The sequence below is a fragment of the Lepidochelys kempii genome, chromosome 2 (assembly GCF_965140265.1).
Source record: "Lepidochelys kempii isolate rLepKem1 chromosome 2, rLepKem1.hap2, whole genome shotgun sequence".
Taxonomy (NCBI): domain Eukaryota; kingdom Metazoa; phylum Chordata; order Testudines; family Cheloniidae; genus Lepidochelys; species Lepidochelys kempii.
In genome coordinates this window covers 236,552,163-236,571,892 of record NC_133257.1, presented here as the reverse complement: position 1 = coordinate 236,571,892, position 19,730 = coordinate 236,552,163, and the positions used below count along the sequence as shown (strand labels likewise).

The 19,730-nt window shown below is 43.1% G+C and overlaps 2 protein-coding genes across 5 annotated transcripts in view; one reads left to right on the top strand and one right to left on the bottom strand.

Moving 5' to 3' along the window:
• The window catches only part of APBB1IP (amyloid beta precursor protein binding family B member 1 interacting protein), a 103,849-nt gene extending 92,025 nt beyond the window's left edge, over window positions 1-11,824 (bottom strand). The window contains exon 1 of one of the 2 annotated variants that reach the window (XM_073334280.1): window positions 11,471-11,824. The gene's annotated coding sequence lies outside the window, so the exon portion shown is untranslated. The remainder of the gene's footprint in view (window positions 1-11,470) is intronic. The other variant, XM_073334282.1, reaches the window with a different exon arrangement.
• LOC140907709 (uncharacterized) overlaps window positions 10,718-19,730 on the top strand; it is a 42,652-nt gene continuing 33,639 nt past the window's right edge. For 2 of the 3 annotated variants that reach the window (XM_073334277.1, XM_073334276.1), the window contains exon 1: window positions 10,718-10,782. The gene's annotated coding sequence lies outside the window, so the exon portion shown is untranslated. The remainder of the gene's footprint in view (window positions 10,783-19,730) is intronic. The other variant, XM_073334278.1, reaches the window with a different exon arrangement.

Genomic DNA, 19,730 nt, shown 5'->3' with positions numbered 1-19,730 from the left:
AATATTAGTGGATTACCCAAATAGCAGGGAAAGAGAGGAGAGGGACTGGGGAGGGAGAGAGAATGAGGGGAGGAATCTGGGGACCAGCAAGGGATAAATAGGATGGGGAAAAACTAAAAAGAGATCAGAGGGACACAGGTTGTAAACAAAATACTGAGGGTAGGGGGAAGGATAGTATAAACTAAAGACAAGAGAAGGGAGGAAAAAAGTTACTGTACAAAAGAATTATATATAGGAATTCCCATACTGGATCTGATCAATGGTTTATCTAATCTGGTGTCTTATCTCCAATCATGACTTGTATCAGATACAATTAGAGGTAAGCATAAGAAACCCTGTAAACGACAAGTATGGAACAATCTGCCTATAAAGAAAATATCTTCCTAATCCCAGACTGTTAGTAACTGGTTTACGCCACAACGCACTAATTTATTTTATGTAACTGGATGTTCTCTAACAAGGGAGACATAAACTCAGGAAAGATGGAGGAAAAGACCCCAAGATATAATGCAGAAAGTATTTAAATAGGAGTGCAGGGAAAAGGGAGAGACCAAATCCAAAGAAAATTTAGTAAGTGTGTGTTTTTAATTTTATACAAAATCCAATGCCAATGTTAATGGAGCATTATATGTTTCAGTTTAGTTTATGTACACCAACTACTGTGCAGACACTTTCACTAGCGAAGTGCATAGGTTCATAGTGAGCAGGAGCACTAGCGGGGAAGGTATTCTGAACCTTCACTAGCAGGCTTAGTAATTCTGGCTAGCAGAGACTGGGTAAATGTTCATGTCTTGTATTATATCCCTTGGATAGGCTATCTCCACCACCAGGAAAATGAGGTACTGAATGGCTATGGGGGGACTCAGACAATGGCTACGAAGGGAGCTGTGCTGCTATGGGGAAACATGGAGTCATTACAAAGGGACATTCCATCCGAAGGAATATCTGCATAGTTGTGCTTGGGTTGCAGGTTATGCACCCTCAGCAGAGCTGCAAACTGCTCTGCGGAGTCTATAGAGGAAATTTAGAGGAGGATCACATGGCTTTTCCGACAGAATGTTCCCCTTCATGCCACCCCAACCCTCCGTCGAGATAGCGGGGAACTGAATGACTGTGCTGGAAGGAGCCAACAATTATGTGATGGTGGAAGGGAGGCTATTAGAGACACACCAGAAGGGCTCTGCCCAATCTTATATAAAGACACGATCCACACCACTGAAAATGGGATTAAAAATGCCTTAGCTTTGGTGCTGAGTCCATACTTACAACTGACCTATCCTAAAGCCACCAACTCTTCCGCCCGTGCTATATTAGTGCTAGGTTATCAGGATTACTAGCCTCCCTTCTAGCAGCAAACTACAAAACCAAACTGTAGCTGCTGCAGTTATGGGTGTGTTCTACTTCCATGCCCATTTGTAGTGCACACCCTTACTTGTTTACAATGATGGCTTATCTCCGCAAGCATTTCCCCACTGAGCCCTGGCCTCCCAGATACCAAAGTTGGTCAAAAAACACAGCAGAAGGGGAGAAAAACCCTCTGTTCTGATAGACTACATAGCTTTCAGAAATGGACCTAACTCTTACCTCAAGTGAGAAAGCTGTTTGTTTGTTTTATCTTACAGTCAAACTGACACTAACTACATCAGCAGCATTCAGAAAGAGTCTTTTGGCCAGTGCTGCTGATGCATCCTTATTGTTTCTGTGTTGTGATAGAATTCTAACAACATTGAAGGGGGGAATCGGGGGAGAAGCTAATCATTTAAAAAAAATCTATTCTGCTTTCCAGGCACACAGAAGCACAGTGGGGAAAGTAACAAATACTTTCCTCATGGATTGTAATTTCCAAATGGACAACCTACCCTAAATTCTCAATTACTGAGAGACAATCTTCACTCATTGACATATTTGCTTTCCACAACCAACTCTCTGTATAAATTTTCATGCATGATATACCCGAATACTTGGATGCTAATATCTAAACTGTATTCTTAAATTTATTCACCTAAATTTGGGTTAATGCTGATTTTGTTTTTAAAGTCATACGATACATATGGTACATATTTTGTATTTTTGGATAATCTAAGCACTATACCCAGATATACAGACACTCTTTTCTCAACCTATGTCTTATATAATTTTTTAACATTAGCTTTAATAAAAATTTTAAATCTGCTCTGGCACTGCCTAGCTACTAAGGAAACAACACTCTCATCCTTCTGTAATTAGAGGATTTTATGAACACTCTTCTAACACTCACCACTCTTCTTTGTACCCTGACCTCCAGCAAGTCTACTTCACTCCTACCCCCTTTATTCCAAAGAGCATCTCTCAGGCTTCTATATGCCACATGCCCTGCCTCCCTCCCTTGAAATCTCTCCTCCTTACCCACCCTTTTCCATAGTCCTTCACACTATGATCCTCCAGTTAATTCTCTCTAAGTATTAACGTTTTTTAGGGGGGAAATAGGTGCTAATATGATCTGTACTGCCCAAGAAAGTGCACAAGCTTCTTATGTTTGCCCTCCCTCCATCCCACTTGTCTTTTTATCTTGCCCAGAGTCCTCTCTTGTCATGATCTGGAAGCTGTTAGTCATGATCAGTTTCTACTGGAAGCTATGCAGGGGAGGAGTTGTATTTTTACTCACCATGAGAAGCAGCCTGCAAACCCATGTGCTATATTCAGCTGTTAAATAATAATCACTTTGAGTCAGAAAGTATTAGAGGTCAAAAACACTACTTTAAATAGATGGGGTTGCATTCAACCCTGCTTTGTGCACAGCATTAAACAGGTGCAGGGTAACAGCAGAAAGTTTGCTCACACCAGAACCCTGCAATGTCTGCAACCCTCTTCTCCACCAGAGGGACTTGTAGGGGTTGTGCTGGCTGGGGATGGCCAGAAAACTCAGGTACAGTTCGTGTGCCTCTGGGGATATGATAAGCCTCTGGCTACTGGCAATGTATCTGATTGAAGCGTGAGAATCTCCCAAGTTCAAAAATAACTTTGTTCCTGTGTTTCCTCTAATATAACTGTAAACAAAAAACTTATTTTAAAAAGTTGCATAAGAATTTTGTATTTGTGATAGCTGCTTGCTTGTCAGCGCTGGAGGCCATTATTTGCAGGTCAGATACAGCACAAGCACCCAGAGGAGCTTCAAGCTGGTCTGCTAATGTTCCCTCCAGGGCCTGGTGGGTGCACAACTCTAGGAGCGGAGAGTAGCTCAGTCCATATGTAGTCAGCCATCAACCTTTTTTTTGTGGGTGGCGAAAAGGGTACTAATTGTGGTGAAGGCTTTTTGAAATGTGCAGCCGTGGGAACTGAACTGAGTCCACCAAAATAACAGGTTTCAGAGTAACAGCCATGTTAGTCTGTATTCGCAAAAAGAAAAGGAGTACTTGTGGCACCTTAGAGATTAACCAATTTATCTGAGCATAAGCTTTCGTGAGCTGTAGCTCACGAAAGCTTATACACCAAAATAACTTCACTGAACTGCCATGAGGTTGGTAAACTTTCAGTTGCTACTGATGTGGGCTGGGCTCTTACAAGCAATCCAGAGGTGGAAGGCTCGGTGCCCCATTACTAGTCTTCTGTCCCCTTCCATCAGATGGATACACTAGTTATCTAATTTTAAAATTTTGGACTGAGGAGACTGCTTGTTTCCTGGAGTCTATGAATAAAGGTACCTGTTGGGGGATGGGGCAGAGTGCTAGAAGTCCCATCTTCCATTCCCTAAGTTACCTTGATAATGCTCCTGAGTGGGAGTCAGGCAAAGCCTGCATTGGGCCTTCTGCTCCAGCTGCTCTCTCACCACCATGGACTAGCAGTGCGGCTAAAGTCAGATTTACCCCTCCTTCTGTAGCTTCTCCCTGCCAGGCACAGGATGATAAAGTGTCCACTGAAGCACTAGTCTATCACTGGGCTTATCTGAGGACAATGGAGAACTTTCTGTTGTCAGGGATATGAGGGACAGTAGCAGCAGATGCATGGCGTGTATTAATACTTATTCATATTTTCCAGGCAGCGTCCATCACTTTAATAGTAACAGTCATGAGAATGTAACCACATTCATAGTGTGAGTGAAAAATCACTTCAGAGGAGAAGCCCCGTAAGAAGTGTCCCTGCCTGTTGAGGGGTGGAGACCCTAACATTTCTGAACAATAACAGGGAAGACATTTTAGCTGCAAATATTTTGATTGCCCTCTTCCTTCCCAGGGCCATCACTCCTCTGTCTATAAGTCCCTTCCCCCCACTACTTTTGATGTGCTCTGAAGAATTTGCCCAGTGGCCTTCAAATCCCTTTCCTTTCTCTCCTCCGTACCAGATGGCTGTTCCTTCAACCTAGCTCTCCAATGGCTACTGAGTGCTCACTCCCCTGAAGCAGCCATCTCTGGGGGACTTCCAGGTGTGGCCATGTTCTCCCTTGATCAATAACAGTTATCCTAGAGGACCTACGTATCAGATCCCATTGCCCTGAACCTGGTGCAGTCATTTACACCAGCGCAAAGTGAGTCTGAATCATTACCATTCTGATTTCATAGAGCTTTAGAGTCCATTTTACCGGAGTGCAAATGACCACACAAGATTCAGAGCAACAGAGAATCTGGCCACTGTCTGATGGATATCCTCCTCCACATATCAAAGAATCCCACTCACCACTGCATGGAATAAGACCTGCCCAGGTTCTTAAATGGCAGAGTGTAGGCTGAGTCTTCCAAGATTGCCAGAGTAACCCCAAAATACACTACCTTGGGATTTCCTTAGCGCTGCAGTTCTAGCCTTCAAGCTGCAATGAACAGAACTGACATCTCTCAGCTCCAAGCCGTCAGCACAACACTGTCCAGAAGCATTTCCTTCCCCTGCTGCTGCAATACATAGCCTCTAGATTAAACTTCATGTAGATTGAGGCAGCAGCAGTGACATCTGTAGGATCCCCAAAATGTCTAAGGAAACTAGTCATCTGGCATCCCCTGAAAAACTGAGACACCAGTAGCATTTCTCAAAACTTCATTGCATTGAGACCCCCTTCTGACAACAAAAATGACCATATAGCCCTGGGAAGAGGGACTGAAGCGCCGCCCTGGGTGGAGGGGTCAAAGTCAAAGCCTGAGCCCCATCACCCAGGGCTGAAGCTGAAGCCTGAGTCCCACCGCCCAGGGCTGAAGCCCTTGGGCTATGGCTTCAACCCTGGGTGGTGGGACTCAGTCTTTGGCTTCAGCCCTAGGTCCAACAAGTCTAATGCCAACCCTGGTGACCCATTAAAATGGGGTCCTGACCCACAGTTTGAGAACCACTCGCTGAGAGGATAGGCAGCCTTACTCTCAGGGCTCCTGTAGATAGCAAAGCGATCCTGGAGCATTAGGGAAAAGATCTGGGGAGAGGGCAGGAAAATCTTGAGAGGGAGGGTGTTGGGGGCATAGAGTACAATTGCATTTGGATTGCCAAATGTTGCTCATACATCAGGGCCTGTGTACTCTAATAATTTTATTAAGATGATGTTGAAGTAAAAAGAAAACGTTACGGATTTTAAGCATAGAAGTTTCTGGTTATCAGGGAATAAGGTACAGATGATCAAGGGGTGTGAAATTCGGTTTAGGAACGGGTAGCGTAAGGAATACATAATCTGCAATCTCCCCGATTGGGGGTAAAAGCTTAACGGGTCAAAGTACAGACATTGAGATATGGGGGTATGTTGTTCATATAATGGCTATGTTCAGATGTGGAGTATAATGAGTGGATATGATGATGAGGATGGATTTAATGTTCAGTGAGTTTATGGTTCCAGTTCATATGATCCAATGGAAAAAGTCTCTGTTATTACACTCTACTCCCTTCCCTATAAACTATATTCTTCATATCCCTTTCCAAAAACTCTTTATCTTTTCTTTCAATATATCTTGACCTGTTTAAAAATAGTGCTAGCTGATTTGGCATTGTACCGAAGAATTTGCTTTGTTGCCTGCTGATGTGGAGCGAAAGTGAAATAAATTGACAGGGATGTGTTTCCCAATACTACTGATACCTCTTCTTTCCCTGCAATGGTATGAAAGCTCTAACATTGGCCCCTGTGTCCTCTGAAAGCTTTCTGATAATACTACTTTGTACTTATCTGAGCCTCTCAAAGCACTTTGCAAACATCAGATGTTCTAATAAGTAAGGAGCAATTCCCCATACAATGAAATCACTCCCAAAGGAGCAAGGGATGCCTCTGTATTCTAGGCCAACTATTCATCTCATCCAACCTATTGATCCATTGCTTCCCTAGACAGTAATGTTGGTGTGGCTTCACGCAAGGGACATGGTTCACTATTGCTGTGAAAGAGGAGAAACTGGGATGGTTTAGTTTCTCCTCAAGCTTCCAGGAGAGAGAAAAGTGGATGATTCTCAGATATCCTTCCTTCTCCCCCATCCCCCCACAGCCCAAGCTAACTCCATTCTGAGACTCTGCTTAAAAATGAGGGCTCACATAACCCTTTTTTCATTTACAATGTTTGCTCCCAATTTGTGAATAAAAGGCGACAAGTGATTTTATTTCCTGTCGCAACTTTAAAGTGGGAATTTTCAGAGTAGTTTGATAGCAACTATTAAAAAGTTAAACTTTTTTCTCAAATCAGTAGATGGATCTCTCCCTCTCCCGTCAACTTAGATGAATTTTAGATCAGCAGTTAGTTACTGCTCTCGTCACTTTCCCTGCAGGAAGCACAATTGTACAAATAACACGGTTTCTCTCCACTGAGAATCAGTCTGGCATATAAAGTGTCTGGCCTGAAATGCCGACTTTTCTTCTGAATGGGATGAGGAAGTACATTTTTTTTTACAGAAGAAGACTGGAGCAGTAATTGTACTTAGAAGGGCTCTTAGCCCTGGGGTGGCCAAACTATGAGCCATTGGGAGGGACTGAGTTGCAGCCTAATAGGAGTTTGATGGCTGCAGGTAACCTGCATTAAATGGAGTGGATTTCAGTCACCCACATCTATAGTATACCCGTAGTATTACCGTGCCTTAAGATGCAGCACTGCATGCTGGGACAGCTAGCCTCCACAGACTATACTTCTGAATAAGTGAGGGTAGCCATAGGCCACAATGCAGAATCCTTCTGCGCCTCATTTACCTACAAAGATTTGGTCCTGACACCATGTGACTAGTGACTCTCCTTTGTGTCTTATGTAGCCACCAGGCTGAACATCTAGGTCATGCGGAAAAGTTTATTTGTACAGACACGCTAAAAGTAACAAATACCACCAAGTTTTGAATTAGTTAAGCAATATCCTGCTCCTCACAGTGTGTGTATAGTTTGCCACTGGAGGAAGAATCAGGGTGACTCTGAACTGCTCTGCTCATAAGAACTGCAGGTTCTTTGCCCGACGCTAAGAAAGCACTGAGTCACCATCTTTTGCCCCCTTGAATAGGTTTTACTGCAGAAAAAATAAAGAACTAAAGAGACACAGGATCAAAGAAAACACAAGTTTAGACAAAAGCTCTACATGTTCCACTCTGTCAGCTGAGGTTACCTTTACTAACTTAAAAATGGACACCCCAAACCTACGTCTTTGGGAAATGTTTGTAAAACTAAAGCAACTAAATCCCAGAGAGATGTTCTGGCTAAATCTCATTCTTAGAGCAGAATTTAGCCTTTTCCTGTTTTTAATGTTCCATTAGGACATGGAAGAATGCATTTAGCGGACACATCACTGAGGCAGTTTGTAGAGGCTGCTCAAGGCCTGACACATGGTTAAGTTATAGGTAGCACAGTAAAGTGTTAAAAATGAAATGCAAACCAAACCGACACCAACACAATTGTTTACATAATGAATATAGCCTTGAATTCAAAAGGCATCAGCACCTGCTTGAGGATGTTGTGCACTAAGCGATCGGGATTCCCATCAACAATTTGCAGCAAGAGTTGAAACACAAATTACTCAATTCAGTCTTTAAGGTTCCTGTCCGTTGTTTGATTCCAGCCACTAGAACAGCTTGTTACTATTGTAGCATTCACAGGGAGTGTTTAAAGAAAAGAACAACAAGCAATACCCCCACTACTCATTTTCCAAACATACATACCATCTTCTCAAAAGCTAAAACAAACAGGGTTGTTCAACTATGCATCTTACTTTGTTGATTGCCTGAAACCTCCCCCAGACAGTCACAGCCCATAGTGCAGAGTTAATTGTCTCCATTTGACCTACCTAGATATTGCAGATGAAAAATACATCTTGAAGTGATACTTGCACAAAATGTGTGTTCGAATGCATTGAACATCCACTGGGGGAAAGGTGTTTTTAATTAAAAAATGTGCAGGGGGGAGAAGAGAGTGAATGTTCTGGGAAAAATCTGAGAATTTTTAAAGAGCAATGTTTCACATTATAACAATATTTCTGCATGCTGAGGCTTATATTTTATCCTTGATCTTTGTGCAGATCTCTCAGCGTGAAGTCTCCACAGTGGAGTCTCATATTACCTAACTTTCATTTCATTAAAAACAAACATCTGTGCCTAAATGGCATGAACCAGGAATATCTCCACTGAATTCAGTGGAATTGATCCTGCACAAAACTGATGTGAGGGTGGAATAATCCTTGGTTACATTGACCAGTATATGGTGTAGTAATATTCTACAAGAATACCACGTAGCATTATCACTAATTAAAAACTAAACAACAACTGACAAATCACTTTAAAAGTACACTATGTTTTGATGTGTTACTCTTAGTTTTACTTCTCAGCTAACATAATGCAGTCCTTCACGTCAGGTCTTCCAGCCATTGGTGTGAATTTAAGGAAGTTCTTCTACTAAATACTAAATTCTAATATGCAACTTACAGGATATTAAGAGCCATTTCAATTAAAAGAAATTAAACAAAACGCAGAAATGTGAAGTCATGAACTTGCTGCTAAAAACAAAGGAAGTACCTTTTCTTCAAAACAGAAAGGTATTGTTAATCAGGATACATGACAATTACAGTGGCTTAATGGAAATTGCCTTCTGCTGCCTTACATTTTACATAACTGTAATGCAATGTCATTCATATATAAAATTCTACAGAGCACATTCAACCCTAGTTATATTCCCATTTACCTCCATTAATTGTGCCCACTTATGCCACGGTTGAATCCGATCTCCACAGTAAACAATGTGGCACTTCCACCTATTTAGGCCATGCCAGGTTTGGCTTATTATTATTTGTGCCTAGAAGCCCTAATCATGGATCAGGACCCACATTGTGCTAGGTGCTGTACAAACCAGAACAAAAACATGGTCCCTGCCCCAAAGATCTAAGCACAATTTTTGCTGTAACAGGACACAACTTTGCATAGATAATAAATAAGACATGTAAAATACTTAAACAAAAAGACATTCCTAATCTAGCACTTCATTAAGACGATGGCATATATTTTACAGCTATGACACTGGGACAAAAATCAGATTGAAACCAATAGTGAGTGACTGTAAGGATCAATATTCTACTAAAACAGAACATTATTGTAAAGATGATGCTATAATACTGAAACAATATGAGGTGTGAAACTTCATTAACTCTAACATTAATGGATTTATACATGAAACTGGTATTTGTTAAAAGTGAACATCTGTAGCCAAAAACAAGGATTTTGGGGAACTTGCAGAAGGAATCAAAAGCAAGAGATAAATACCTGATCTAAAAATACTGAAAATGAAGAAGTCTGGGATTACACATCCAAGCTCGTATTTTGGCTCAGAATTAAACGAACCATGATAATGAGCTTTCATGGTTCAGCCTTCTTTCTAAAAGTAGTGTCCAGGGTTAAATGCCTGACTACATTTAATCCTAGTATTTTCTCAATAGGGACTGCAGAATCTAGCCCACAGAGAGAGAATGCTCCTTGAAGCATACTTAATAAACATTAATGAAAATTAACTTGCAGAGAAGAACAGCACCTTTAACTACAAAAACAGACTTCCTATAATACCAAGTATGGTAAATCAAATGAAAATTGATATTACTATTACATTAATAAATTATTTTTATCCAGGTCAAATCTGCTTGCCTTGCTCCATTACGTGGTCTTAAATAGAACTACTTTGCATGAGTAAGGTGAGGAGAACTTGGCCCTAAATGTTTTTCCAGAGAAGTAAAAGAGGAAACATTATTGTTGTTCTCTGAATTCTCTTAACCTATATTCATTATCATTTACTTAGATGACCTCATGTTTTGCAAGCACAGATAAAGATATACTCCCTGCCCTGAAGATAGAGATACCAGTTTTTTAGATATCCTAAGCAGAATACAATCTTGCATGAATAAAGGCCCATACTGGGTACTGAATGCCACAAGTAATTAACTCATTGGGATTTGTGGCTTCCAGAAAAAAGGACAGTTTATTCTTAAATCCAGCTAATACTAACAATGATTTTTAAATGAGTCTTTTCCTCAACTTGTATTTAAAATACGATTGTTTTTCTTCTTTGGTGCACTATACTCAGTTCTGTCCAGTTGATGTGTTCAGTGCAAAGTGTTCATCCTTACCACTGTACATTTCTTTTATAACACCAGGTATAGCATAATATGTATCCTTTAGTTTCAATCACCTAATATGCAATTTTAGGATCACAGTCATCTGTTTGATTTCTATTTATAATAGGAGGGAAATTTAAAATAAGTTCCCCATAATGAGGAATTTCCACAGGAAACCACAGAACCATGTGCAGTAATGATCCAGCCCCAACTCTTATTCACCAGAGAAGCCTTTATTCACACAGTAGCCCCCTTGGCTTTATTAAGATCACTTGTCCTAGTAAGGCCTACAATGGTAAGTAACGGGTACAGGGTTGGGCCCACTTGTTATTTAACGTTTATATTGCAACAATGCCAGGAAGCCACAATGGGGCCAGGGCTTCATTGTGCTACGCCTGTACATAATGTATTATGCTTTTAGCACCTTTTGATCTGGGGATCTCCAAAGCTCTTCATAAAAGGGGGAAGGGGAGTAGGCAGCATTATTCTCCCCTATCCCAGAGGGGTCATTCCCATGGTGGCAGAGAATGACCGCAGGGACACGGGGCTCTCATCTCTCCTCCCCATTGAAGTTCCCCAGCCCCCGGGCATGACTCCCCTCCGCTCCGCCCGGGCCTCCCGCAGGCTGGGCGAGCAGGGTGGCGCCCGCCTGTCGAAACGGAGCGGCTGGAGCTGATGCGCTTGCTGCAGCTTCCGCGGCAGGAAGCTTGGCAGCGATGGCGAAACAGCCCGCGGAGAGGAGCGCGCACGCGACCCTTTCCCACCCAGCGGCGGGCAGGTGGCCGGGCGGAGACTGTCCCTGGGGGGCCGCTCCCTCCCCAGCCGCGGGGCTACCTACAGGGGGCAGACCCCGGACCTTCACCTGCACCAGGTGGCTCTGCGCCCCTTTGCCCAGGGAGCCTCAGGTCAAAGTCACCCTCCCCCAGCAAGCGGGCCCGGGCCAGTGACCGCCGCTGACTGGCAGCGGCCCGCGCCGCTCTTACCTTGCTGGAGTTTCCCCGGCTGGCCTGGCCGCCCGGGCTGGAGAAGGCGCCTGGGGCAGCGGGTGCGAGGAGCAGCGAGCCGGCTCGGATCACACAGCCAGGGCCGGGGCAAGGCGTGCAGCCGGCCCCAGCCTTGTTCGTTCACCTCTCACCAGCCCCCACCCGGGCACGCCGCTTCCCTCTCTGTGAGGAAGTGCTGTTGGCCTATCAGCCGAGTTCAGTGGGTGAATCGTGTCACGTTCAGCACCCCCACACCGAGGTGCTCTGGGGAGAGGGACCCACCCCAGGCACAGACACGCCCCCTCCCTGGGGACAGGGACCCCTTCCCAAACATTTCGCACAAGCCCCCCAAATGCTGGGAAGAGAGGTGCCTGCCACTGCCTGGCACCCTCCTCTTGAGGAAAGCCAGACTCCCCCATTCCCAGGCTCCCTGCAAAGACTCCCCACAAATCTGCTCTTCCCACTCCCGGCCTGCCAAATCCTGTGGAGGGGGAATACCGAGGCAGTGCAAGGAACTCCCAGGTCCAGGGTGAAGGGGACTGCCAGTGATTAATTTGTAATGAAAGGTGCTGGGGCTGAAGCAATTAGGTGCTGGGGCTCAAGCAATTTTTTACTTTCATAACGGATGCAGCAAGCCAGAGGTGAAGGGCTATGAATTGCCAAGCCTAGAGGTGCCGGGGCTCAACCCTGGCAAGCCCTGGCAGAAATTAAGCTCTGGGGTCTGCCCTACTCACTGCCCCAGATCGCCTCCCACTGCTTACCAAGCAACCCCACCCAATTCTGGGTGAAGAGAGGCTCCCTACCCCACACCCCAAATACTGGAGACAGGGACCTTTCTGGAGCCTCTCTGCAACCAACCCAGATCCTGGGCGAGAGGGACTCCCTACACAGCCTGCAATCTGCACTTACAGCCCCCAGAGAGAGGCCTCTCCCTCCCCACCCTCTCACTGCCCCAGTGTCAGGGGCCTGTCTGCTGCCTGTGCCCCTTGGGGTTTGTTTCACCCTTGCTGTCCCGTCTCTGCTTGCTGTGTGTGAGGCACACATGCAGAGATGTTCCCCTTGGCTCTTTGCTTACTGAGATTTTCTGCTGGTCACACACATCTGCCACTGACTGCAACTGTAAAGTACCCAAGAGAGCGAGAGCTTGAGAGTCTCCCTCTCTGGCATGCTGGGGCTGGGCACCTCCCTGTCTGAAGTGAATGTGCACAGGACGGAAATGCCAGCAAACAAAGAATCAGCTGCAAGCTCTGCCTAGGCTGGGTGTGGATAGGGACCAGGCCAGGAGGGGAGTTGCACTCCCATACACAACATTGCCACACTAACCACCATGCAGGGGAAAGCAAGGGGTTATTTGTGTCCCAGGGGGAGCAGCCTTCGCTGCTCTGGCACTGCACCAGTCCCTTCCCCATTCTCTCTCCCCTAAGCTGATTACTTTACCCTGTGACCTATCTTCGTTCCCCTTCTTTGCCTCTCTTGTTTGATCCTCTACTGTTTGATCCTCTCTGGTTTCACATGTTAGCCCCCTAGAATCCCCCCTCCCTTGTACTGTAGCTTTTTCTGTTTCACTTCCTCAATCCTGCAAACATTTATACCTAATTTTAATCAAAAAACCGAGTCCCCATTGAAGTAAGTGGGCCTGGTTACATGAGTCAAATTACTCACACACCTAAGCGTTTGCAGGATCGGGGCCTAAAACCATAAACTGAGGGTACAAAGTGCTGTCAAATGCACATAATAAACTGGACGGGGGGGGAATAGAGAAAATTCTCTTTCTTTTTTTTTATTTTGTTATAATAATCCGAAGTGTTGCATGTAACTATAGTAGATCTACAGTTTTCAGACAAAAATGTGATTTTTTTCCCCCAAGTTGGAGGTGCCCCTTTAAAAAGCATCTTCTTTGGAAAGAAACATCTAGCTACAGCCACATCAATCATTTTTGGTGGATTTGGTGCATTGCAAACATTGCAAATTGCTATCCTAAAAAGTACCTTATCTTGTTCACTAAATGGAAACAATTTTGCAGTGTGTTTAAACTTCATAAAAAGAAGTGTTTGATAAAACAAAGAAATGCCAACCCATCTTTAGGGTAGTTTATCATCTGTCAGAAAAGGGAATATAAATTAGAAAATTCAGTATGGCTGTTTCTGACTTGACGTTTTGACCTTTTTAGTTTTAATAGACCATAAGTGTTGAAAGAAGAATGCCTGTTGCATTGACAGGATACTATAACTATTAGACTGAAAGCTAGCTAGAGTCCCAAAGTGCTTGTGTTTTACAGTTTTATTGTAATTTCAATAATAGCTGCAGTGCTAAAACATTTAATTATAATGAATGTGATGGGGGTGTCCACCCCACACATGCCCTGGAGAGGTTAAAGCGCTAGCTGGGTCAATTAACTCCCTAGGCTGCACCTGGAAGAGAAGAAAGGGAGTAGGGATTACTTAGATGAGGCTCAACTGGATGGGAACAGGAGGGGCCTCTATAAAGCCCAGAAGCTGAGTGAGAGGGAGAAAGGGAAGTAGTTTACAGTTATGCCCTCCCTAGGAAAGGGGAGATGTATTTGGGGCTACAGAAGCAAGTATAGCTCCTTTCTGGGAGTTTGAGCTGGCAAACTCAGGAAGAGCCAGAAAGGATCTGGGGGGAAAGTAGCAAAGTATGAGATAGGGCTGACCTTGGCTGCTTATGAGAGGGCCCCTGAGCTGGAATCTGGAGCAGAGAGTGGATTTAGGTTCCCCTATCAGCCTTGCGGGTTGGGGGGAGGAGTGGTATAGATTAGTTTGTGGAGAGTGGACTTCCAGGAACAGTTTGTGCTGGATGACTTTGACACCCTAAGAAGGGGGGAAACATGCATAGTGACCTGGTTTAGAGGACCAAGTTGTGAAGAAAGCTCCCCTGGAGGTGCAGAGGCAGGTGGTGAGACTGCCAGAAGAGGGTGTAGCCCCTGAAGGGAGCTAATCCTCTGAGTAGCCTGGAGGATGTGCCCTTACTGGTGAGTGGACACAGTGACAATGAATTATGTTGCAGGTGGCATTACTCAAAATCAAGGCTGCTTGACACACTTCCTTAGAGGACCAAGTTTTCAATTGCCTGTAACTTTGCCAAACTCACAAATTTTCCATGCTAGGTATCTGCCTAAGATTTATTTCTGTCAGAAATGTGCCTTTTGCCATCTGTCTGAAAATCCATCCAAATTTGGACAAGTTATAATACTTTGAAAAATCTGTTTGCACATGCTCAGTTGGAATTTGTTTGAGTTTAGCTGCTTAAGTCTCCAAAGATTCCATTGAATGCTCCATCCCGTGGCTACAGAGGCTGAGCAAGACTTTCTCTGAAATTGCTCCTCACAGAGACGGAATGATTGTGGTTCAGGGACAGAAAGCATTTCAAAATATTGATTCAAAATGAACTGTTTTGTTTCAAATTTTTCCATTGAAATCAACAATTACTTTTGAAACCCATCAAGTTTCCTGAAAACCCATATTTAATCAGGAAGTCTTTTTTTTGTTGTTTTTTTGGGGAATGGAAAAACTGTTTATATGGGACTCTGTGGTTAAAACTCCTGTGCTGTATTCATGCTAATGGCTTATCACTTGGGGCATCTAAACTGCCACTGGCAGTTGCTGAAATAAAAATACTAATTTTGCTAGGCTAGTAGAAAACCCTATTTTGCTAGTGTAGATGCCCCTCTAGTGTTCTTAAGTACATATTGTGTGTCTGTCCCTGCTCTATTCAGTTAGCATAAAATACAACCAAGGAAACAGCAGATCATGTTTAATGGCAACCTTTTCCTACCCCTGGTTTCAGAGTAACAGCCATGTTAGTCTGTATTCGCAAAAAGAGAAGGAGTACTCCGTGGCACCTTAGAGACTAACCAATTTATTTGAGCATAAGCTTTCGTGAGCTACAGCTCACTTCATGAGATCCATACTGTGGAAAATACACAATCTTTTTATACACACAAAGCATGAAAAAATGGGTGTTTACCACTACAAAAGGTTTTCTCTCTCTCTTTCCCCCCCCCCCCCCTCTCCTGCTGGGGAAAGCTACACATTGTAAGGAGAGTGATCACTTTAGATAAGCTATCCCCAGCAGGAGAGTGGGGTGGGGGGGGGGGGAGAGAAAACCTTTTGTAGTGGTAAACACCCATTTTTTTTCATGCTTTGTGTGTATAAAAAGATTGTGTACTTTCCACAGTATGCATCTCATGAAGTGAGCTGTAGCTCACAAAAGCTTATGCTCAAATAAATTGGTTAGTCTCTAAGATGCCACGAGTACTCCTTTTCTGTTTTCCTACCCCTGTGCGTTGTAACCTAAGGGTGGAAAAATAGGCATCACTCTTTGTGGGCATGTGAGAATAAATTAGTGGGCCTCATCCTCAGAGGAAAACATGATTTCTCAGAAATTGCAAATGATCCTGAGCTGAGTCTTTTTTTGGTCACGTGTGGTGCAAGTGTTTTATTCTAGTGGGATGGGTGGGGCTAAGGAAAGAAGAAATGGAATTAGGGAAGTGGAGCCTTAAAGACTAACGGATTTAGTTGGGCATAAGCTTTCTGAAAAAGTGGCTTTTTACCCATCAAAGCTTATGCCCAAATTTATGTTAGTCTTTAAGGTACTGCTTCCCTAATTCCAACAGATATATCTGGGCATAAGCTTTCATGGGTAAAAAACCACTTCTTCAGAAAGCTTATTCCCAGAGGCGAAAGTAAGCCGGTAAACCATGCTGGACCAGACCAGCTTCCCCAGGCTGGCAATTTAAAGGACCCCGGGTCCTGCCGCTGCCGCAGCGGAGCTCGAGCAGTGATTTAAAGGGCCTGGCACTCTGCTGCAGTGGCTGGAGCCCCGGGCCCTTTAAATCACCTCTGAGCCCTGGGACTCCCCCATTGCCTCTGCAGCTGGGAGCTCTGGGGGTGATTTAGAAGCCCCGCCTCTTCCTGTTGAGGCCGCGCCTCCACTCAGGACTCTGGCATACCGGTAAATCCTTTAGGTTACTTTCACTCCTGCTTATGCCCAAATAAACCTGTTAATCTTTAAGGTGCCACCAGACTCCTCATTGTTTTTGTGGATACAGACTAACATGTCTACCCCTCTGATAATTAGGGAAGTGAGAGGGAAGATGATCTTTGTCCTAATGAATGTAAGAGGAGAAGTTACTGCCGAGCAGGTGGAAATGTAGAACATTTCTTAATTGGTTTTCTTCTTTTGCCTCTAAAATGAATGATCAGAGGATCCATCCCACTCCTGACCCCCCAGACCACCACGTATCTGCTGTTCTCTGAAAGCCATTTATTCTGTAAGGGGGGGAAAAATACAAATTGTCTGGCATTTGTGTGACTTAAGATTTTAATTTATGCAATTACAAATTGTTTTCCTTTTCTTCTCATTGGAGAGTGGATCAATGGATAGCTATTCACTGCTCTAATGCTGTCATTACACATACTCTACTCTGGTAGCCTTATCAAAACTCTTCAGTCTCTGCTCATTGCATATTTGCATATCTTTGAAATGCATATTTCACTCAAATAGAAGATTTTGATTTAAACAATAATACTTCCTGCTGAGAGGAAACACTCTTATTATCAGCAAAACATGAGGCGGGAAGATTTATTAAATATAAACATAACTTTCCTATTTATACATAATGAATTTTACCATCAGTGTACTCCATCATTTTGCACTTCCATCTCTTCATCCCTTAATGATGTGACACTGAGACCAATCCTTAGTCTGTTTACAGGCTGAACTCTGAATGATACAGGTAGAACTCCCATTACACTGAGTGGGAGTTTAGCTTCCACCAGGAAGGATCAGCTTGTAGGACCTGATCCAAAGCCCACAAAAGTCAATGGAAAGGCTGACTATGTGAATTGACAGCACTCACTGTTTTAATATTACCTATCCATTGTTTTCCTATGAGAAAAGGAAAAGAATAACTTAAAATGGCATAAATTAAATCTTCAGTCACACAAATGCTGTAAAACACACAATTGTTCTTTTCACTTTTCACCTTGCAAAATAAAGTTTTGTAAGAGGTGTGGAGTCAGGAGGCATATTGCCTTATCATAGTGATACATCCAATCTACTGATAGCAACTATTCCTGGTCCCCCACTAAATCTGACTTAATTTCTTGTGGCTTTTCTTGAAAGGTGTGGTAGGGCTTGTCTACACTTGAAATGCTACAGTTACACAGTGTAGAATTTTTCCATCCACATAGCACTGTGTACGCTGGGATTAGGTTGGTTTAACTACGCTGCTCAGGGGTATGGATTTTTCCTCAATTGTAACATAGCATTTCACTTTCACTGATATTTTCATCAGGACATCCTGAAATGGATGATGTTCTATTGCTGATGAAGACCTTGAAAGTGTGTTCATAGTATCAAAGTGACTGACACTGCACTTTGACACCATGCTTTTTATTAAAGTCTTCCAGAGTATCCTGATTATCACAGTTAGCATCGTGCTAGGTGACAGGGATGAAAAGAGTGTAGACTGTCAGGTGACAATTTGCAGGCAATCTGATATCTGCAAAAAAGGAATTACTTTACAAAGAAACTAAAGTTTGGTAATCTTACTTGTGCCATGGGAAAAATATAAAACTATTTAAGATAATGATAAATTCATTTGGGAATTTTGCTCAGGCCCAACATTTATTTGAGATTTTAAAAGGTGACAGCAGAGAGAGGGATAAATTTTCCTTTTCTTGGTTTGATATATCTTATCTCTTCTAAGACAAGATATCAATACAAAATAAAACACACACGCATGCAGTTCAGAGGCTAATAACAAATGCATCAAAGATCTTCATACATCAAAAGTATGAAGAGGCTAAAACCAAGGGTACCAAAAAATGCTATTCATGTCTTAGACAATTTAGGACTCTTAAAATTGCAGTCCCTGTTTTTTGGAGATCAAGGTTTGATCCATTGGATAACTCTGGCTTCTAAGGTTTTCTTGTCTAAAGTAGAATAAGCAAATCCTTGCCTTATTGCAGGACATGATCCTGTGCAAAAGTAGGACAGAAGAATGAGGTACTGCATTGAGGAGGAAGTATTTTCTATAAGTATGCTTTCTTGCAAGGTCTAAAAAGAAATCTTGTGGTAGCTAATGTTGACAGATTTTGGAACTTAATTCTTAACAAATAATTAGCTCTTTATCTGGAATTACAAGAGATCCCATATGCAGAGGCCTCTGGGTCCCTAACATACTCAAAATATAAATATCTTAACATTTCTAAAAAAGATCTAGGGCATAGAAGAGCAGGCTCTAAACCTACCTGAGTCAACCCAAGGCCCATACACCATTTAATTTCTACCTAAATCCTATTTTGAGGTTCAAATAGTATTCAGGCCTTGCCCTGGCCCTCGCCATAGGGTGTGAATTTAGCCATCTGTGCAGAGCTGGTCCACAATTTTGATAAATTTTGCTAAAAATTTGCAGGAAAAACTTCCTTTTTTTGTGTTACTGTCAACAGTTTTTTACTTTTAAAAAGGCCATTTTATCGCTCCCTCCCCCTCTCTTTTAACCAGCTCTAGTGCAGGGCAAATAGGGAAGAATAAAACATGAACAGTTCTGCAGAAATCCTACAAACTCCTCAGTCTTGGTTCTGAGGTTTATGTTGTGGAAGGGCAGTTTATCACAGTACTAGGTACCAAACATCCCAAAACACTTGAGTTTATCTTTAAGCTCCTTTCCATCTCTGGGGACAGCCTGAGAAGTAGCTCATAGAATAAAAGAAATTAAAGACCAGCCAGGTCATTTAGCATGTGACTGTTCCCTGCAGTATAGTCTCTATCTGCCTTCTTCTAGTGATCATGCCTTTCACTACTGACCATCTCCCATAGGATACCTCTTTTTCTTCAATGTTGAATGGGAATTTCCATGAAATTAACTGAACATGTGGACCAAATATGCCCAGCCCCCACAGGATATAGTTAGTGTAGGTACCACAGACAAATGCATACTTCCCCATGCTACCACAGGGTATACTTGGCAATGAAGTTAGTGACACAAGTGAAATCCATATCAATGTTAGTCTATGAGGGCTCAGTTTGGTGGGGTTTGCATTCTAAATGAGGGAACACATTAGCCACCAATGGGAGCTCTAGCAGGATTGGTGTCTTGTCTCCTTCATACAACTGCAGTTTTCTTTTTCTGATTTAGCAGTTTTTGTAATCGCTTTTAGGGTATCACTAATACATCTGTAAGTACGGTCTGATTTAAAAAGTCACTTGCATGCACCATAAAGTTAACTATCTTCTT